Genomic DNA, 17,575 nt, shown 5'->3' on the forward strand with positions numbered 1-17,575 from the left:
CATTTTTCGATACCCTTTGTAATGAGTCATCGTAAACTGTTTTTGTTTGTTTGTTTGTTTGTGTTGAGCGCTTGTCAGCCGTTGTAGCAAATGATCAGACTCGGGGGTGGGAGGGTCACGGGACTCTCCGGTTTATAGCTGGCCAGGGTACAAGGGACAACGTGGGACCCGAGACCGGCATCTGCAGGGGGAGCAGTTCTGTGGGGATGAGGTCTTCACCTGTGGGATCTGATGCTGTCTCTAGGGAAATAGTGTCAGAATCGGGTTCAGTTGTAGGACACCCAGCTGCTGTTGGAGAATCGCTTGGTTGTGGGGAAAAGCCCCGATACATTTGGAGTACAGAAGTATTCTGTGGGTAGAGAAGGAAACAGTTTTCCCACAGTTTCCCCACGTGACCTACGTTTGATAGAAGTTATGATCTGTCACCTACTAAGACCTGGGTAGCTCTAAAACGAGTAGTTTCTTTAGGTTGTAAGGACATATTTCTGCCCCAGAAATGGGGCTCTTGAGCTCCCCCTGACTCCTGATCTGTGGTCTGTACATTTTTCTTCATTCATGGTACATTTCATACTGTATTCTGCTGATAGGAATTAATTCCCTCCCTCCCCCGCCCCCAACCTAAGTTATCTGTACCCCTCGAGGTCTTAGAGTCCCCTGATTGGAAAAAAAAAAAAAAAATGATTCTTGGCGTCCAGGAGGGATCTGAGGTTAAAAAAAAAAAAGAAAAGAAAAAAAAATAGGACGGAGAGCCAGAGAGCAAGGGATAAATTTCTCTTAAAGTATTCATTCATTCATTCAACAAGGGTTTATTGAGGTCCTCTCTGGAGTCAAGCTCGGTGCTGGCGTTAGAGACATAGTCAGAAACAAAATTAACATGGCCTGTGTTCTCAGGGGTTTCCAGGCTACTGAGGGAGGCCAAGAAGGCAACAAAATACTCAATTACAAATCCAAGTAAGTGCTTCAAGGATAAAACGTAGATAATACAAAGGAGACAGAGGGTGAGGGGCAAGCTTCCTATATTTCCGTGGTCAAGGAAGGAGGTCACATTCAAAACAAGACCTGAGGGCTGTGGAATCAGTCCCGGAAAAACTTTCCAGGCAGGGAGACTTCTTTGAAGAGACCCGTGTGTTTAAGAAATTAAGATAAATCCTGTGGCTGGACTATGGAGGTGGGGGGGCAGGGACTGGGTGGGGGAAGGAGAGAAACAGGAAGTAAGATTGGAGAAGTGAGCAGGAGCGTAGGAAAGGTTTTGGATTTTATTCCAAGTGAGGTGAGAAGTCACAGGGGGGACAACGCATCGGGACAACTCCTCCTCCCCGTCTCAGAAACTCGGTGCCATCACTTCCAGGGTGAAGGGAGGACCGTGTCCTTGAAAAGGAAGAAGAGACGAGTATTTGGTTTCCTCTGAAACCTCGGAGCTTTTGAAAGAGTGGTGCCTGCTCTGAATTCTACTGTGTCCGGTGTGGGAGTTAGGATCTCAGGATTAGCACTATTAATATATTCAAATGGCCTTCAAAGGAGAACTTGAAGAATGTTTTCAAAGGAAGTTCTGATGGGAGTAATTGTGAAACCTTCAGATATGACTCATCCTCCATTGAACCGGCCTCTGGAGGCTCAGCCAGAGTGACTCAAAGTAAACACGTATTCACTGAGCTTCTACTCCATGCCCAGCACCACGAAGGATGCCGTGGTGGCTACAAAAGCGTATGAAGTGCTCCCTGTCCTCAAGGACTTTAAACAGTAGGATATTGGGGATGGCAGAAAGAGTGCATTCGAACAATCAGCCACGATGTAGATACCCTCCCCGCTGGCCTTTGTCTGACATAGCACACTGCGTGCAAAGTGGCCAAGGGCTGAGGACACAGAAGAGTTTGTGAACCGTTAGCGAGGCTTGGCCAGGCAAACAGGTGAGTGAGAATATGGAGATTCTCCTCCCCACGGGATTGTTCCAGGATCCCAGGAATAGAGCGGCCGACGGGGATGGCCTGTCCGTGCCTATCCTATGTTTCTATCGTTGGCATCACACTTGTGCAAATGCCGGGGACCCTGGCTGTCATGGTCCTTTCCCAAGCGTTCAGTTTCTTTGTAGGGGTGGAGGCCTTTCCCCAATGTCATACCAACCGCGGAAGAGGAAGAAGAACAAGGCCGCACAAAGCCCGTGTAGAGAAAACTTGGGTGCTTCTGAGGTTGTAGGCAGGCGCATTAGAGTTCAGAGTCGGGGCCTGTCACCTTGAGAGAGACATTTGATCTTATTCTGCTCAAATGAGCAAGTTGGACCCAATGAACTCCAGCCAGTGATGTCTCACTCCGACTAGGTGATCCCACTTATCCCGGAAGCAAGAGGCCCCAGGCCCTCCTGGTGGAATGCCATTTTGTCCAATAAAATAGAGCCCGTCAGAAAGATCCCAGCCATCCTGTGTGAGGCCCCTAAGGCTTTGGCCTTGCCTTTAGTTAAAAAAAAAAAAAAAGAACACAAAAACAAAACAAGCCAATGGTATGTTCCAGAATACCGCTGTCTCACAAATACTTTCCCAGTATCAGTGGGTAATAGTGGAATCTGGAGGCAGGACTGACGGACGGGAGAAGGCCCTGCCTTCCTCCCCTGTGATTTAGGGCTTCATTCCACAGGCATGTGCTGGCGTTTGTTTCGTGCCAGGGCATGGTCACAGACAACAGGCCTTAAATTCTCAGGAGTTAGCATAGCCGTGACACAAGACAGGTTGATTGCCTCAAATGCTCTCTTAATCAGCACTCTCAAACTGCTTCCTTCTTCCTGGGGGGTCAGGTCTCGGGTCAAAGTGTTGACTTGTGTTTCCGACCATTCCCATCGTGGCATGTTGACGACGCCACCCAGAAGAGGGTGCTTATTGGCTTACGCTGGGGATCTCCCTTAATCGCATAGCAGACCTGCGGCTACCTGAAGCCTCTCTCCCTTAGGCTTCCTGCTCCAATGCGGTGTCGGCCAAAGGGCTCAGATCTTACTTCCAGGTTCCCACACCACCTACAATGCCAACCCTTCTGGTGCTCACCATAGAGAAAATCAGACCAAAGAGAAATAACGTGTTAACGACAGTTGAGATCTTTCTGATGGGCTCTATTTTATTGGAAAGAATGGTGTTCCACCAAGAGCAGCTAGGGTCCCATGCTTCTAAGACAAGTGGGGCCGTCTAATTCTTCCCCTTCCCCATCAGGAAGGAGAAAACTCAGGAGCTGGTTGTCAACAAGGAAGTGAAGTCATGGTCCAAGGTGCACAGGTATTGGGGTGTTAAGACCATTCCGTAATTCCTTTGAATTACTTACTTACCAATAAGTAATTCCTTAGGATATAGTAAGCAATTCCTTACTAGTCATGTGATATTAAACAAGTTCACCTCTTTGAATCTAAGCTCCCTTATCACTAAAACAGATTTAGTGTCTATATACAGGGCTGTTGAAGAGAATGAAATGAAATAAGGTACATGGAAGATCTGGGAAAGGGACAAAGTACGACATGGATGTGACCTGGTCCTATTAGACGAGGTGCTAAGGTAGGTGACTGGTGTAATAGTCCCCTTCCTCAACCCAACTCTCATGGCTCCCTCTGTGTGGAATTAGGTAATCGACACATCTATAGATTCTCACTCTAACCACGCACTGCTGACAGCATAGAGCCTTGGGCTTGGAGCTTTCGAAGGGTCTCTTAAGATGGTTGAGATGCGGGACATGGGTAAACTCAAAACTGCAATATGGAAAAAAAAACATTCATATTTAAGTAAATTAAAACACAATGTTTCCTCCAGTTAGTCGACTGTAACACAATGCGACTGTTACCACGTTGTACAGTTGTTTTTGACGTGTGATAAGGGAACATCTTAATGTGTCTGACAGGAAGAAAGAGAGAGCGTCCAAAAGGAAGTTCTCGGAGCCTGTGCGAACCAGGAACAGTCGAGCATCCTATCCATTTTTAACTGTATCGCTAACTGCTCTTTTCGCTTCTGCCTCCAGGGTCCCGCAACTTATCCATAGAAGCTACAGAAGATGAGCTCGCTCCAGTTTTATTCAACTCCAAGGTGAGGTATGCTCACTTTCTGTGCGTTTTGAGGAAGGCCGGTGCTTCAGGAAACTCACTCCAGACCCCTCGTTCCCATCATCCCATCTTGTCCCATCTTATTTTTGTGGTCTGTGGTATCCATGGGACTCTGGTTATTTGTAGGTATTGATTGAATTGCGAGACGGCTCTTTGGTCAGGTGGGCCCGAGCTGGAGCCCCGAGGTTTTGTGCAGACAGGTGGATGGCATCCCAGGAGGCTGCCATCTTGTCTTTGCCACTGACTCTCTGACCTCGGTCAAGCGCCTCTCTGCTCTTTTGTCATTTATCTGCGCAATGAGATGTGTCACATCCAGAGAGGGGATGAGTGACGAGACCCAGCTTTCCAGCACTGTGCTTCCGACGCCTCTCCTAAATGACTCTGGGTACACACACATGACACAGGCCCTCAGTAGGTAGACACATCCATAACCTGCTCGGAGGGAAAGGTCAGGCTTCAGCTGACCTTGGCTTGTTCTTTTCTTCCAAGCTGACAAAACATGCGGGGTTTGGAAAGCTGTCTGCTGGACCTGCCTGATGAAGCGTTGCAGAAATTACGTGATTAGAAACAGAACATAATGAAACTCAGGTCGGAAATGGACAACCAGCTGACATTTATTTTTCCCCAATTAATCATCTCCCTTTTCCCACGGGGTTATCCGTGCCAGGGCTGAGGGAAGGTGGGAGTGCTGAGTTACTGGCACTGCTGGGTGCCTCCCTGCCGACAGCCACGAGCCACATTCTGCCTTGCCGACAGAACAGACTGACTTCGGGTGTGGGTCGGCATTCTCTCAGGGGAGGACAGGTCCCTACCTAACCCCAGGCGGTGGGGGAATCTGGTCACAGTACTTCTGGTCCTTTTGCCTGTAATTCTGCGCCACAGTTCTGTCCAGTGGGGACATCTGCTAGGGTAGGGGAACCCTCCAGGTAAGTTTTTCTTGTTGTTAACGGGGATGCCTCCGTGTCCGTGTGCCAGTTGAGTATCCGAAGCTTGCAACTGAGGTGGCCATCTGAACAGCACGAGGACAAATGCCTACGAGCTGGGGATGGTGGAGAGAGAACATGGAGAGCACCTGGGCCCGTGACGACATTTTTAAGCTGCTCATTTACGTGACCTTGGAACTTCTCTGCTTTGGAAACTCTTACCGCGCACGAAAATACTTGGTCCCTGTCTCTCGGGGCCACGTCTGGCTGGGTTTGCTGTTATGAAGGCCCACGAGTGGCTGAATGAAGTTGCCTCCTAGGCCCCCACGTATCCCTTCCTGGAGCAAAGGCACCCACAGAGAATATGTCTCAGAGCAGAACTTCTAAGAGGGGTGGAGTGGGAACAAGGATCCAAAGTGGACTCTGCGCTGTCCGAGCCCTGGGCTCGAACTCGTGAGCCGTGAGATCGTGAACTGAGTCGAAGTCGGACGCTTAACCCGCCGAGCCACCCAGGCGCCCCTCACATCAGAGCTTTTGTCGCCAGCCCCCAGAGTAGGGCCGAGGAGAGGAGAGGGAAAGTACATCTCCTGTAAGATTATCTCCTAAAGCTGCCGGCCGGCCAGCTGCCATTTATTTGATTTCCTGCGTCTTTAACTGTGGAAGTCACGCGAAATTCTCATTCGCTTTCCTCCAGTATATTTTTCTTCCAGTCCAGCTCCCATTTTACCGACTTAACCGGTTACATTATCTAGCTCCCCCCACCCTGAGAATGTCACACACGAGGTAATAATACAAGGTGCCCCACATGATGCCAGCAGGTAGGACACCTACCTCCCGAGGGAGGTGTGTGGGCAGAACTTGCGACAGCTCACGGGCTTATTGTTGTTGTTATCGTTGCAAACGTGGAGGAGGTCCGAGCAGGAGGAAGTACTCTGGGGAGATGTAGCAACTTTCTCTCCCTCTCTTCCTCAGCCTGGAAAACCCAGGCAGGTGGTGGGGACAGCAGCCGAGCACAGACCACATTCCTGCCTCAGATAAGGTCTGTGGAGGTGAATTCCCAGGCTGCAGAGGTGACTCCTGAGTCATCGCAGCTGAGAGCCAAGCGACTTGCCCCAAGCCATTGCTCAACGCCGGGGACAGTGTCTCATGCCCACCGCGTGTCATCCACCCTGGCAGGCTGCCGTTTCAATTTGACGCACGAGGGCAAACGGGTAGGTTCTTCTGCGTGCGCCACCCCCCCCCCCCGCAACCCCGGGAGGTTCCTTTGTGGTCAAGTCTGAACCCTCATTTTGTGAAGGCCCCCAGAACCTCGGCTCAGGGAAGCCGGGGACTTGGCCTCTCTTGTCCCCTGCAGGATCCCTGGTGCCGAGAGCCGAGTCTGGCACGCGTGTTCGGAATGGCTGACTTTGAAGAGATTGAGTGAGGGATGCTTTGAAGGCCATACCACAGTAGGAAGGAGAAAGTGCTCTGGGGGCCACCGAGCCGTAGAGAGTTCAGATGGCAGGAATGGGGAGCAGCACCTGGGGCAGGGTCCTGGAGCCCCAGCAACAGAGCCCAGCTCCAGGTAGAAGCTGCCGGAGGGGGTGCGGTGTGGATGGAGGGTGGCTGGCCACGCGAGGTGCTGCTCCAGGACACGGGATCTTGACTGTGCGAGGACTTCTCAGGCCTGGGCCTCTGGTCGCGGCCAGGCGAGGCTCTGGTGGCCCGGATGAGCTCCGTCTCCTTAGCCCGTCCCCCAGGGCTTGGCCGGGAGGACTGAATCTCCATCCCTCCTCGGTGGCCTCTTCCTGTTCAACTACCCCAGCACATTTTTCAGGATGCCCGTCCTCACAGGGAGTGGTTTCCACGTCGCGGAGGAAACGTAGGGAAGCCCCTGAATTTCTCCTGGTGAGAGGCGTTTGGGGGCACCGCTGAGGTAGCTGAGCTGGCCCAGCGCGGTGCGAGGTACTCTCGTTAGGGACCCTCCGCGGGCCCTCCGCACCAGCCCCCTGCTCCCTGGCTGGCTGTGCGGGGCCTCTATAGCCTCTGCCCTCTCTCTCTCCATCAGCAACAGCCTGGCCTCTCTCCTCCTGGGTCCAAGAACCTCTTAAATTCTTGGGTTCTACTCCACCTGATCCTTCAGATACCTTACTTCTCAAATGATAGCCACCAGGGAAGCAAAGCTTAAGCTAAAGCCTCTCGGCTGCTGATCTCAGCTGACACTGTCTAGGCAGGGGGCACAGTGTGGGACACGCAGGCCCGGGGCTCAGTCGAGCTGGGCTCCGCCCCTGCTGTGCCTTTACCGGCCGTGGGGCCCCGGACAATTCTGGCAACATCGGTGGGCCGTAGCCTTCTCCTCCTTATCATAGAAGAGGCCAACGATGGAAACTCAGGGGGTCGTTCTGAGGATTCACAGAGATGATGTCGATAAATCACCTAACCCGGGGCTTGGTGTGGAACCAGCAATGAATACGTGTTGACAATTTCTATTTCTGCATTTTCTTCTCATTCTTCCTTTTAACTCTTGCCACGCTGGACAAGTGACTTTACCTCCTCACAGGACGGATGTCTTCGTGGGGTGAGGACGAGAAGGGTGGGGCAGAGACAGTCTTCGGTTTTATGTTTTTAAGTTATCAGGCCAAAAACCAGTGCCACTGCTCACGGATGAGCGGACATCCCACGTGCTACGGGGCTTCTGAAGCATGTCGGCAAGTTCTCAACACTCCTTCCCGAAAAGGAGGGGTCTAATTCATTTCCCTTCATTCTGGGCTGGCATTGGTGGTGGTGTGTGCCTCTTTAAGTTCATTTACTTATTTTTGAGAGAGAGAAACACAGCACGCGAGCAGGGGAGGGGCGGAGAGAGAGAGGGAGAGGGAGAGGGAGAATCGCGAGCAGGCTCCGCGCTGTCGGCGTAGAGCCCCAGGCAGGGCCTCGAGATCACCAACCTGAAGATCACGGCTCGAGCTGAACCAACCAAGAGTCGGAGGCTCAACCGACTGAGCCACCCAGGCGCCCAGTAGTGACGTGCTGCTCACGACTAGAAGGCGGTGGAAGTGATGCTGTGTGACCGTCGGGGCCAGGCTAGTCGAGCTGATACCTCTTTCTCCCTCTCAGGGCATGTGCATTGGGACTCCTGATCCATCGTGGAAGAAAGCCGGTGACCCCAGAGGGGCCCGACCCTGGAGGGGCCCGGCCGTGGCTGGTGCCTGGCGTGTGAGCGAGGAAGGAACCCAGCTCAGGCCAGCAGCTGACTGCAATCTCACGAGAGACTCTAGGTCAGCTGGCCCACTCTCAAATTCCTGACCCACACAACCCGTGAGCGCTAACGAACAACTGTTGCTGTCTTAAGCCACTGAGTTTGGGGCTGATTTATTATGCCCTCACAGGTGACAGATACAAATGTCACCGAGTACTAGCCCTGTGGGATAGGCGCTTGTGACCTCAGTTTACAAATGAGGAAACGGAGGTGTTAGAACTTACGGAGCAGGTAAGACACCACGAGGAGATGCGGCGGTGGGACCCAAATGTGTGTCCGTGGGACTCCAGAGCCCGCGCTCCATCCTCCGCACTGGGGGCTGCCTCATCTGATCCCAGAAGAGGTTGAAAAAAATGGGTCAAAATACCTTCTTCCGGACCCGCTCTACAAATCTGCCAACGCCCTAGGGTTAAGCACGCATGCTCACGCTGTATTTGGAAGATCACCACTGGCTCGACCCACGCGTGGCTGGTTGTAGGTCGCTGGCAGCGTGAATGTTCTGGAAGGTTCAGAGCAGTGCTGGGCTCGCAGGGAGCCAAGGGCAGGGTGCCAGTTGGAGGGATGTTTAGCCACCCCGAGGGCCCCGGTTGCCCTGGTGAGGCCTGTGGACAGCGGTGAATCCCGAGCTCGGGGTCCATGAGGAAGAGCCATGTGGCGGGTGGTGAAAAATGGTGGAGGCAGACAGAACAAACAAGGCCAAGCAGTGGGAGGACAGCTGAGCAGGCAGTGAGGGTGGCAGGCAGTGACAGAAGTTCTAGAGAACAATGAGGAAAATATTCGTGGAGACAATCGATGAATGTTCCCTAGAGACGCACAGTAAGGGCTCCCTGCCGCTGAGGGGAAGTGACTGCTGTGATAGGGGCCCCACGGGCCAGTTTAGAATCCCCGTCTTACCCTGGACATGGCTGCTGCACACAGGGTTCTGGAAGGCAGGGGCAGGACATTCAGGTCAACGTCTATCAAGCGCCTTTTGTGGGCCAGGGACCAGCCAGTGATGGGACATCTGTAATATAAATAGGACATAAACGTATCATGTGCCCCACAGGGGCTTGAGGTCTGCAGGGGAACACTGTTTTAAGACCTACTGTGTGCCTGGTCCTCTATTTCTTGGTTACTCATGTTATCTTATTTAATCTTGACACAAATTCGATCAAACAGGCCCCACGACCTTCGTGAGAAGCTGACTTGAAACAACATGCCCAGTGCTTAGCTTTTAACTCATTCTGATTCTTTTTTTTTTTAAATGTTTATTTGTTTTTGAGAGAGAGAGAGAGAGAGAGAGAGAGAGAGAGCCAGAGCATGAGTGGAGGAGGGGCAGACAGAGAGGGAGACACGGAATCCGAAGCGGGCTCCAGGCTCCGAGCGGTCAGCCTGGAGCCTGACACGGGGCTCGAACCCACGAACCAAGAGATCGCGACCTGAGCTGAAGTTCGACGCTCAGCTGACTAAGTGACTCAGGCGCCCCAAACTAATTCTGATTCTGAGGCCCCTGGTCAGTCCACTACAGAGCCTGGCCCTGGGAAGAAAGAGGTCGGTGCTGCCTGGAAGGGACCTGGGGGTGGGGGTGGGGGGCAGGGAGACTTCTCAGAAGGGTTAGACCCGCTGCGGACCGGGGATGCCGTTAGTATTTAAAGCCCAGCGCCCAGGCAGCAGGACGGCACGTGAGGGAGGACGTGGGGCGAGGCCGCCGGGGAGGCCGCACAAGGAGGCCCGGGCCAGACTGGGAGGCGCTCTGTGCCTCTCACTACAGGATCCGGACTCACCCACAGCAGGAAGCACCCCAGTTTTCAAACGGGGAAGTGCCTGGATCGAATTCGCCTTAAATTTAGGGCGCTTGAGGTCGCCCTGGTGGCTCTGCGGAGCACCCTCAAGAGGGCCCGGACATTTGCACTTGGGTGTCACCCTGACCCCTGAGTTTCACAGTTCTCGGTCTCCTGCCAGGCCCCAACCTGGTGAACGGATCCCAGCATTCCTCTGCTCAAAACCCTGCCGTGGTTCATACAGACCTCTCATTTCCTGAAAATGGCTCGCAGTTTGCCCGACCTCCCCCCCCCCCCCGCCCCGCCCCACCCCTGTGTCCTCTCTGAGGTTTCACCCCTCACCCTTCCCTTCGGTCCTGCTGCCCCACCCCGCTGGGCTGGCCTCCTGTCACCCACCCCTCCAGGCACACCACCCTGCAGGCCCTTCCTGTTCCCCCCCCTCCCTGCAGCCAGTCCCTCAGCGAGTCTGGAGGGGGGTTGTTCTCGAGCGCCCGGACCAGTACCTGACTTGTGGCTGTCTTGCTTGCGGCATCCTTGGCCATTTTTATCTGACTTGGTCACAAAGGGCAGTCACTGATTAAGTGGGTAGCTGAACCAGGGTGGGGGGTGCAGCCTGGAGAGGAGAAACTGGTCAGGTGGGGTTCAGCTGTGCACCCTGGCCTCGGAGACACAGGAGTCCACGGCCACCCGCACAGCATCAGACAGGAGTGCCCCTGTCCCCACCTTCGTCCGCACCCATTTCCTCTGCCTTAGTTTCTCACAGTGTATGCGGCTGCTCCCCGCCCCCCACCTGCCCCCTTCTGGCTCCTACAACTGCTCTCTCTCTGTCTTTCTCTCTCCTCTGAGCAAGGTCACGGCCATCACAATGCCAACTGTTTTCCGTTAAATTCCAATCTCATGCGCTAGCCATAAACGTTTCGGGTTTTTTGTCCCCCTCCTTGGTACTGACACTGCACAGGTCAAGGTCGCCAGCACCTTCCATCCTGCCCTATGCAGTGACCACTATTCTGTCCTTATTTTATTTGACCTTGTGGCGGCTTCCCACACGGTGGTCCCCCTTGATAAACTGGGTTCCTTTGCTTCCTGTAAATGCACTCACAGGCTTTTTCCCCTAAATATCGGCTACTCCTCTTCATCGCCCTTTCAGGATCCCTCGGCCTCCCCCATTAGTGGCTCCCCTGGGACCGACCCAACCCTCTCCGCACCTCTTCTCCACCAACGCTTCTTACCTACTTCGAGTTTGGGTCTCCAAAAATCATCTCCATGCTTTTAACTCCCTATCCACACCACCCATCTCCAGAGCAGTTTATCTAGCTTCCTTTTGACCTGGCTCCTTGGTTGTTTAATAAATATTCCAGACTTTTCATAGGCACCTCACCTTTGCCGCCGGGACCTGGTCTTTCCCTGTTTCCCCCCCCCCGCATCAGGCATGGTCTCTACCGGGCCGAGGTGAAGGAGCCCCAGACTCAGGCATTATTCTTGCTTGTTCTCGTCATCCCTCCCCCAGTGTCCAGTCGGGCTGGCGCCACCTCTGAGCTGTGTCCCGGGTGTGTCCGCTTCTCCCATCGCCACGGCGGTGGCCACCCTGACCCGGCTTTCGCCATCTCTGCTGGGTCGCTGCGATGCAGGTCGAAACTGGGATCCTGCTTCTTCTTTGGGTCCGTCTGGAATCTAGCCTTTCCAGAGCGGCTGAAAGGTCTTCCCCAGATTCCAGTCCAGCCCCACCATTCACTGTGTAAAAACACACCCGTGGCTGTCAATCGCATGAAGAATAAAATACAGACTCACTGGCATGGCCTACAGGGCCCACGTGAGCTGTCCCCACCTCTCCGTGACCTCACGTCCCTGCCCACGCCCCCCGGGACCCTGCTCCAGCCATTCTGGCCTTGGTGCCCTTCCTCACACAGATCCAGGTTTGGTCCGGCAGGAAGGCTTTTCCTCTCGTGGTCCGGCTTCCAGATGGGCCGACCGTTGACTTGTTTTCAGCCTTCAGACGGCAGCCTCGTCGTCACCTCCCTTGGGGAAGCTTCCCTCACACTCTGACTGAAGCGGCCCACCTCCTACTTTATTTTTATAAATTTTGTGACCAACAACTGTGTTATCTCCATTCTGAGGCACCTAGCTGAGCTCTTTTCACTTTTTTCTGACGCTTGCCTTATTTTCTCTGCTTTCTTTTCGCTTTCAAGTTTATGCTCAGCTTAGCATCATCTGTGGGATTCCCGGGAGGTCTGTGTTGAATAACTGTCCCTCCAGATATGGTTTCTTTTAGCATCTGCTACGAGCTTGAGTTTGCCATCCACGTGGGGCCATTTTATGTTCACTTTCTCTTTTGGAGTTTCTGAGACGATACAGACAGGGTAAACATGAGTCCCAAATCCACATGAGGTTGGGGTTATGAATTCTCAGAGGAGACTTTTTTTCCCCCAAAGAACCCTAGATGACATGTGCAAGTATTGTTTTATGCCTCCTCTGTTGGTAGGTAGATTTCTTTTTTCTTGCTCTTCTCCACTGAGCATAGAATTTCAATGTTCCTGGATTTATGCAGGAGTCTTGGATTCATCATCACTCCACCTTGTGTGGCTCAAGAGATCGTTGTCTCCTGTTCCCATGTGGTTTTGCCTTGGACAAAGAGAACAAAAGTTGATCCTGGAACAGCCTTATCTTCAGCCACTCTCTGGGGGAGTTTCCTTATTTACATGCAAGGTTAGCTATAGATTTGAGAGCCTTGATATATATGACCCAGCATTTTATGTGGCTTTGATGGGAAGGTTTACATGTTATCAGCCTACCATATTTTGAGATAGAAGTCCCTCATTTTTATTTAACTCTGTATTAGTTAATGCTTTATATGTTGATGTCCCAATTATTGATAATAATCTTAACTCTTTAGAGAACTTTAAATCTCAGAAATCCTTTTCATATCTATTCTCCTAGTAGGAATCACTGGCTTCCTTGTATAGTCAAGGAAGCCATGCTCGGAGTGAAGCGACTTGGCTAATAATGACCACTGTTTTTTGAAACCTACTCTGCGTCAGGCGCTATAAATAGATTATGGCAAAGGCTTACGGCGGACCCATGAAATGGGCATTATTTTCTGCGTCTTGTGGTTGAGAAAACTCGGCGTCCGAATGCTATCGTAATTGGTCTGAGGTCCCATGGCTTGTGACATAGTGGCCTGCCAGAGTCCATTCTCTTCCCAGTGCTGTCTCTGTTCGTTCTCCAAGCTACTGTCCTAGATGTGGGTTTTTGTGCATTTTAGTGAAGGCATTTATGCGTCTTAGTGCAATTTTGTACTTAGAAAGTTCTTTACTAATAAATACGTTTATCAGTAACTTGGTTAGTTGTAAGGGTGCCCTGTTTCTTCAATCTCAAGTTACATCTGGGAGGAAAAGCTCTTTTGGAGCCTTAAATGACCCACGCGACACCAGATGCTGCCATTCACTGTTTTTACCTGCTCTAGGTAGGGGACCCTGGCCTAGGGATTACAGACGGCCCCTGACGTATGATGGTTCGACTTACAGCTTTTCAACTTTACGTTGGTGTGAACGCAATATGTATTCAGTAGAGGCTGTATTTCGAGTTTTGCATTTGGATCTTTTCCAGGGCTAGCAATACGTCAACAGTACTCTCTCCCGATGCTGGGCAGTGGCGACGGGCTGTGGCTCCCGGTCACCAGCAACTGACGTACAACTGTTCTATACCCCATGACTGTTCTGTTGTGCACGTTCAGTTCAGTATTCAGTCAATTGCATGCGGCACTTTTTTATAAAACCGGCTTTGTGTTAGATGATTTTGCCCAACCGTAGGCTAACGTTAAGTATCCCGAGTACGCATAAGGTGGGCTAGGCTAAGCTATGATGTCTAGGTGGATGAAATGCATTTTTGACTCAGGATATTTTAAATTTACGATGGTTTTATCAGGAGGTAACCCTCTCATAAGTCAAGGAGGATCTGTATTAGCTAGCATCTCAAGCTGTGCCTTTTTATTTTTATTTTTTCAGCCATGATCTTTCCAATGATGTTTCACATGGGACCCCGAAACAGATGAGATAATTGGAGAAGCAGTGGGACTTTCTGAGGACATGTAGGCCAATCACTGAGTTCACTTCTTGAAAATTAGTCACCTTGTAAAATTTAAAAAATATATGTATGTGTATATATATGTGTATACACACACACACACACACATATATAAACAAATAGAAATGAATAAAAATCATTGGCTTTGACAAATATGTTCAACTATCTGTTAAAATAGCTCTTGATTCTTAGTCCTTTCCACCATTTATGTCCATATAATGATGTGAGCCCAGGTCGTTGAAAAACCATGTCTCTAAGAAAGAAACAAGAAATTATCTATAACAAGAGAATTGTCTGAAACAAGAATTGTCTGATGGGAACCCGATCTCCTGTCCTAGCTCTCTTCAATTCAGTCCAACCGTCCTAATTTGTCAGTCACAATGAAACAATTTGGTGTTCATTAGCCAGATTCAGAGGTAAGGAACTTGAGACTTCAAAAGAAATCTCTCCTCCCAGTAGGCCAGTCTGTAGTCTCCTGGGGATGTATCCCCTTTTCTCTGCCAATCTGGATGTTTCCATGTATAGCCTACCATATTTTCTAGGAGGCCCTGCCTCAGGCCACTCCAAAGCCAGGGGTTTGAACTCTAAAACCAGGTGTCTCTTCACTACACAACATTATTCCCTGGTCCATGGGCTTTCAACTCTAACAGACTTTCTTCTTTTCGCCAGCCCGGCCAAAATAATTCCATTTCATATTTGAGACCCAAATCACCTCTCACGTTCTCTCAGAAGTGACCCTTGGCTGCTTCTGTCCATACAGACATTTCTGTTCTTTGAACTTAGAGCTGATACACAATTATAATGACACTGAAGACACATTATCTTGGATACCTTCTCTATCTGTCTGTTGCATTCTTTTCAAAGCTATACAGTATCTCTGGCTGAAACGAACAACGCAGGAAACAACACATGTTGGCGAGGATGCAGAGAAAGGGGAACCCTCTTACACTGTTGGTGGGAATGCAACCTGGTGCGGCCACTCTGGAGAACAGTATGGAGGTTCCTCAAAAAGTTAAAAATAGAGCTACCCTATGACCCAGCAATTGCACTAGTAGGTATTTACCCAAAGGATACAAAAACACAGATTTGAAAGGGCACCTGCACCCCGAAGTTTATAGCAGCATTATCAACAATAGCCAAACTATGGAGAGAGCCCAAATGTCCATCAACTGATAAATGTACACACACACACACACACACACACACACACACACACACTGGAATATTACTCAGCCATCAAAAAGAATGAAATCTTGCTACTGGCCATGACGTGGATGGAGCTAGAGGGTATTGTGCTAAGCAAACTGGGTCAGAGAAAGACAAATACCATAGGATTTCCCTCGTACGTGGAATTGAAGAAACAAAACGGATATACATAGGGGAAGGAAAAAAAGAGAGAGGGAAACAAACCATAAGAGACAACAGAGAACAAACTGAATGTTGACGGAGGGAGGAGGGTGGGGATGGGCTAAATGGATGATGGATGTTGAGGAGGGAACTTGTTACGAGGAGCGCTGGGTATTACGTGTAGGTGATGAATCACTAAATTCTACAGCGAAACTGATTTTACCATATATGCTGACGGGCTAGAACTTAAATAAGACATTGAAATTAAAAAATAAATAAAATAGGGGCGCCTGGGTGGTGCAGTCGGTTAAGCGTCCGACTTCAGCCAGGTCACGATCTCGCGGTCCGTGAGTTGGAGCCCTGCGTCGGGCTCTGGGCTGATGGCTCGGAGCCTGGAGCCTGTTTCCGATTCTGTGTCTCCCTCTCTCTCTGCCCCTCCCCCGTTCATGCTCTGTCTCTCTCTGTCCCAAAAATAAATAAAAACGTTGAAAAAAAAATTTTTTTTAAATAAATAAATAAATAAATAAATAAATAAATAAAATAAAGAAAAGTGACGTGATACCTCTTTATTCGTAGACCAGGCTTTGCCTAGTTCCGTACGGAGAGCCTTTTCTTTTGGTATCACACTTCGGTGTTACAATGTGGTCATGACTGTCATGGTACTTTTATCTTGGCATAGTGTTTATTCCAATGGTTATGTGGGTGGGAAATCCCTTCTGTTGAAGGTCTTGGGGTGAAGGGCAGAGACGTCACCCGTTTTTTGACAGAAGCTGTGCCGGAGAGAATGTTTCTGCACACCCTCACCAGCACTGGGTGCCATAAATATTTGGACGGAATTTAGTGGCTTTCCGTGTGTTAGGTGAGCACACAGGAAGTGAGGCGCTCGAAAAAACATAAGTGCTCCCTTTCTTATTACTCTACAGAAAGGACTCTCTAGGTGTTGGGATGCTAAACAAGTTTGATCTCTCTGAATCCCAGCTTTCTTACCTGAAAGAGGGGTTAGGAGTACGTTAAGGATATTTCCAGAGCTGTTGTCAGGATTAAACAATGCAATGGAACTAAGGAACTGTGGGCATGTGCTCCTTGTGTTCCCGATGACGCCAGGGGGTAGGGCACGAGGTGAGGAAAATTAGCACCATCATCCCACCCAACAGCAGCTGAATGTTGGCCACACCCGGCTACCGCTGCAAGTTCTTGACTTATTGGCCTCTTTAACATTCGCCATCACACTGTGCTATTACCATCCCCATTTCATACCAGCTAGTGAGGAGTGAATCGCGGATGGAAACCTAGGCAGTCTGGTCCAGAACTTGAGATCGTAAATCTCCCCACCTTTTGGACATCAGATGCTGTCCAGCAGGTAGCCCGCCCTTTGTTTGTCTCGGCCTGACATGCAGCCCCCACAGCACCTTCTTGCTAAGGCCGGGCCGGCTTCTGGGACCAGTCTTTACCATCCCTCCGTGGGCGTGAATCACATGAATAAGTGCCACCTGCTGTGGTTCCATAAAAACACTGTAATTAAAGAGGACAGCCAGGGGAAAACAATAAACATACTTATTTCAGCCAGGTAAAAACCCAAAATCACAATTTACTTTATGCATCCAAAGACCGATTTGATCTATGCTGCATACTAGAAAAGCCCCACACCTAGTTAAGCCCTACATAGATCCCCACGGCCATAATTTTACACTACGCCTGTAGCAGGTGCCTTTAATCCGCCACGGGGGCGGGGGGTGGAGAGTAAGCCGGAGTAAGAATCGTGTACGTCAATTTTTAAATAGAGAACATTCCCCCATGCCCAAAGTGTACAGGTCATTTTATTGCAGTGGAAACACCTAACCTGTCCCGAGGCAGGGGTGGTGGTAGGGGATGGCGATCTTCTTGTGACATTACAAAAGGACAGTGAGGTTGGGAGTGCCGGAAAGCACGTGTGAACTTTTGTTGTGCTCTTAGGACAGATGGAGGCAGGTCTGCGGGGTGCAGCCTCAGGCTTTCCAAAGAGGTCCCGCCTTGTGAACCGACAAAGTATACACAATCACACACAGGGAAAACGCCTGGAAGGTTATACAGCACAATATTAACTCCACGCGGTGGGATTAGAGGACATTCTCATGTTTTAAAAGTGTGCTCCTAGGGGCGCCTGGGTGGCTCAGTCGGTTTAGTG

The 17,575-nt window shown here is 50.6% G+C and overlaps 1 long non-coding RNA gene across 11 annotated transcripts in view; it reads left to right on the plus strand.

Annotated features, from left to right (window-relative positions):
- LOC147572713 (uncharacterized) overlaps window positions 1-17,575 on the plus strand; it is a 111,384-nt gene that overhangs the window by 30,444 nt on the left and 63,365 nt on the right. For 6 of the 11 annotated variants that reach the window (XR_015246310.1, XR_015246320.1, XR_015246316.1 and 3 more), the window contains one exon: window positions 3,985-4,049. This is a non-coding gene — a long non-coding RNA (uncharacterized LOC147572713). Of the gene's footprint in view, window positions 1-1,277; window positions 3,255-3,984; window positions 4,055-17,575 lie in introns of those variants that run through there. The other 5 variants (XR_015246315.1, XR_015246317.1, XR_015246314.1 and 2 more) reach the window with 4 other exon arrangements.

This window comes from Puma concolor, chromosome E4 (assembly GCF_028749965.1).
Source record: "Puma concolor isolate L17-30 chromosome E4, mPumCon1.1.hap2, whole genome shotgun sequence".
Lineage (NCBI taxonomy): Eukaryota > Metazoa > Chordata > Mammalia > Carnivora > Felidae > Puma > Puma concolor.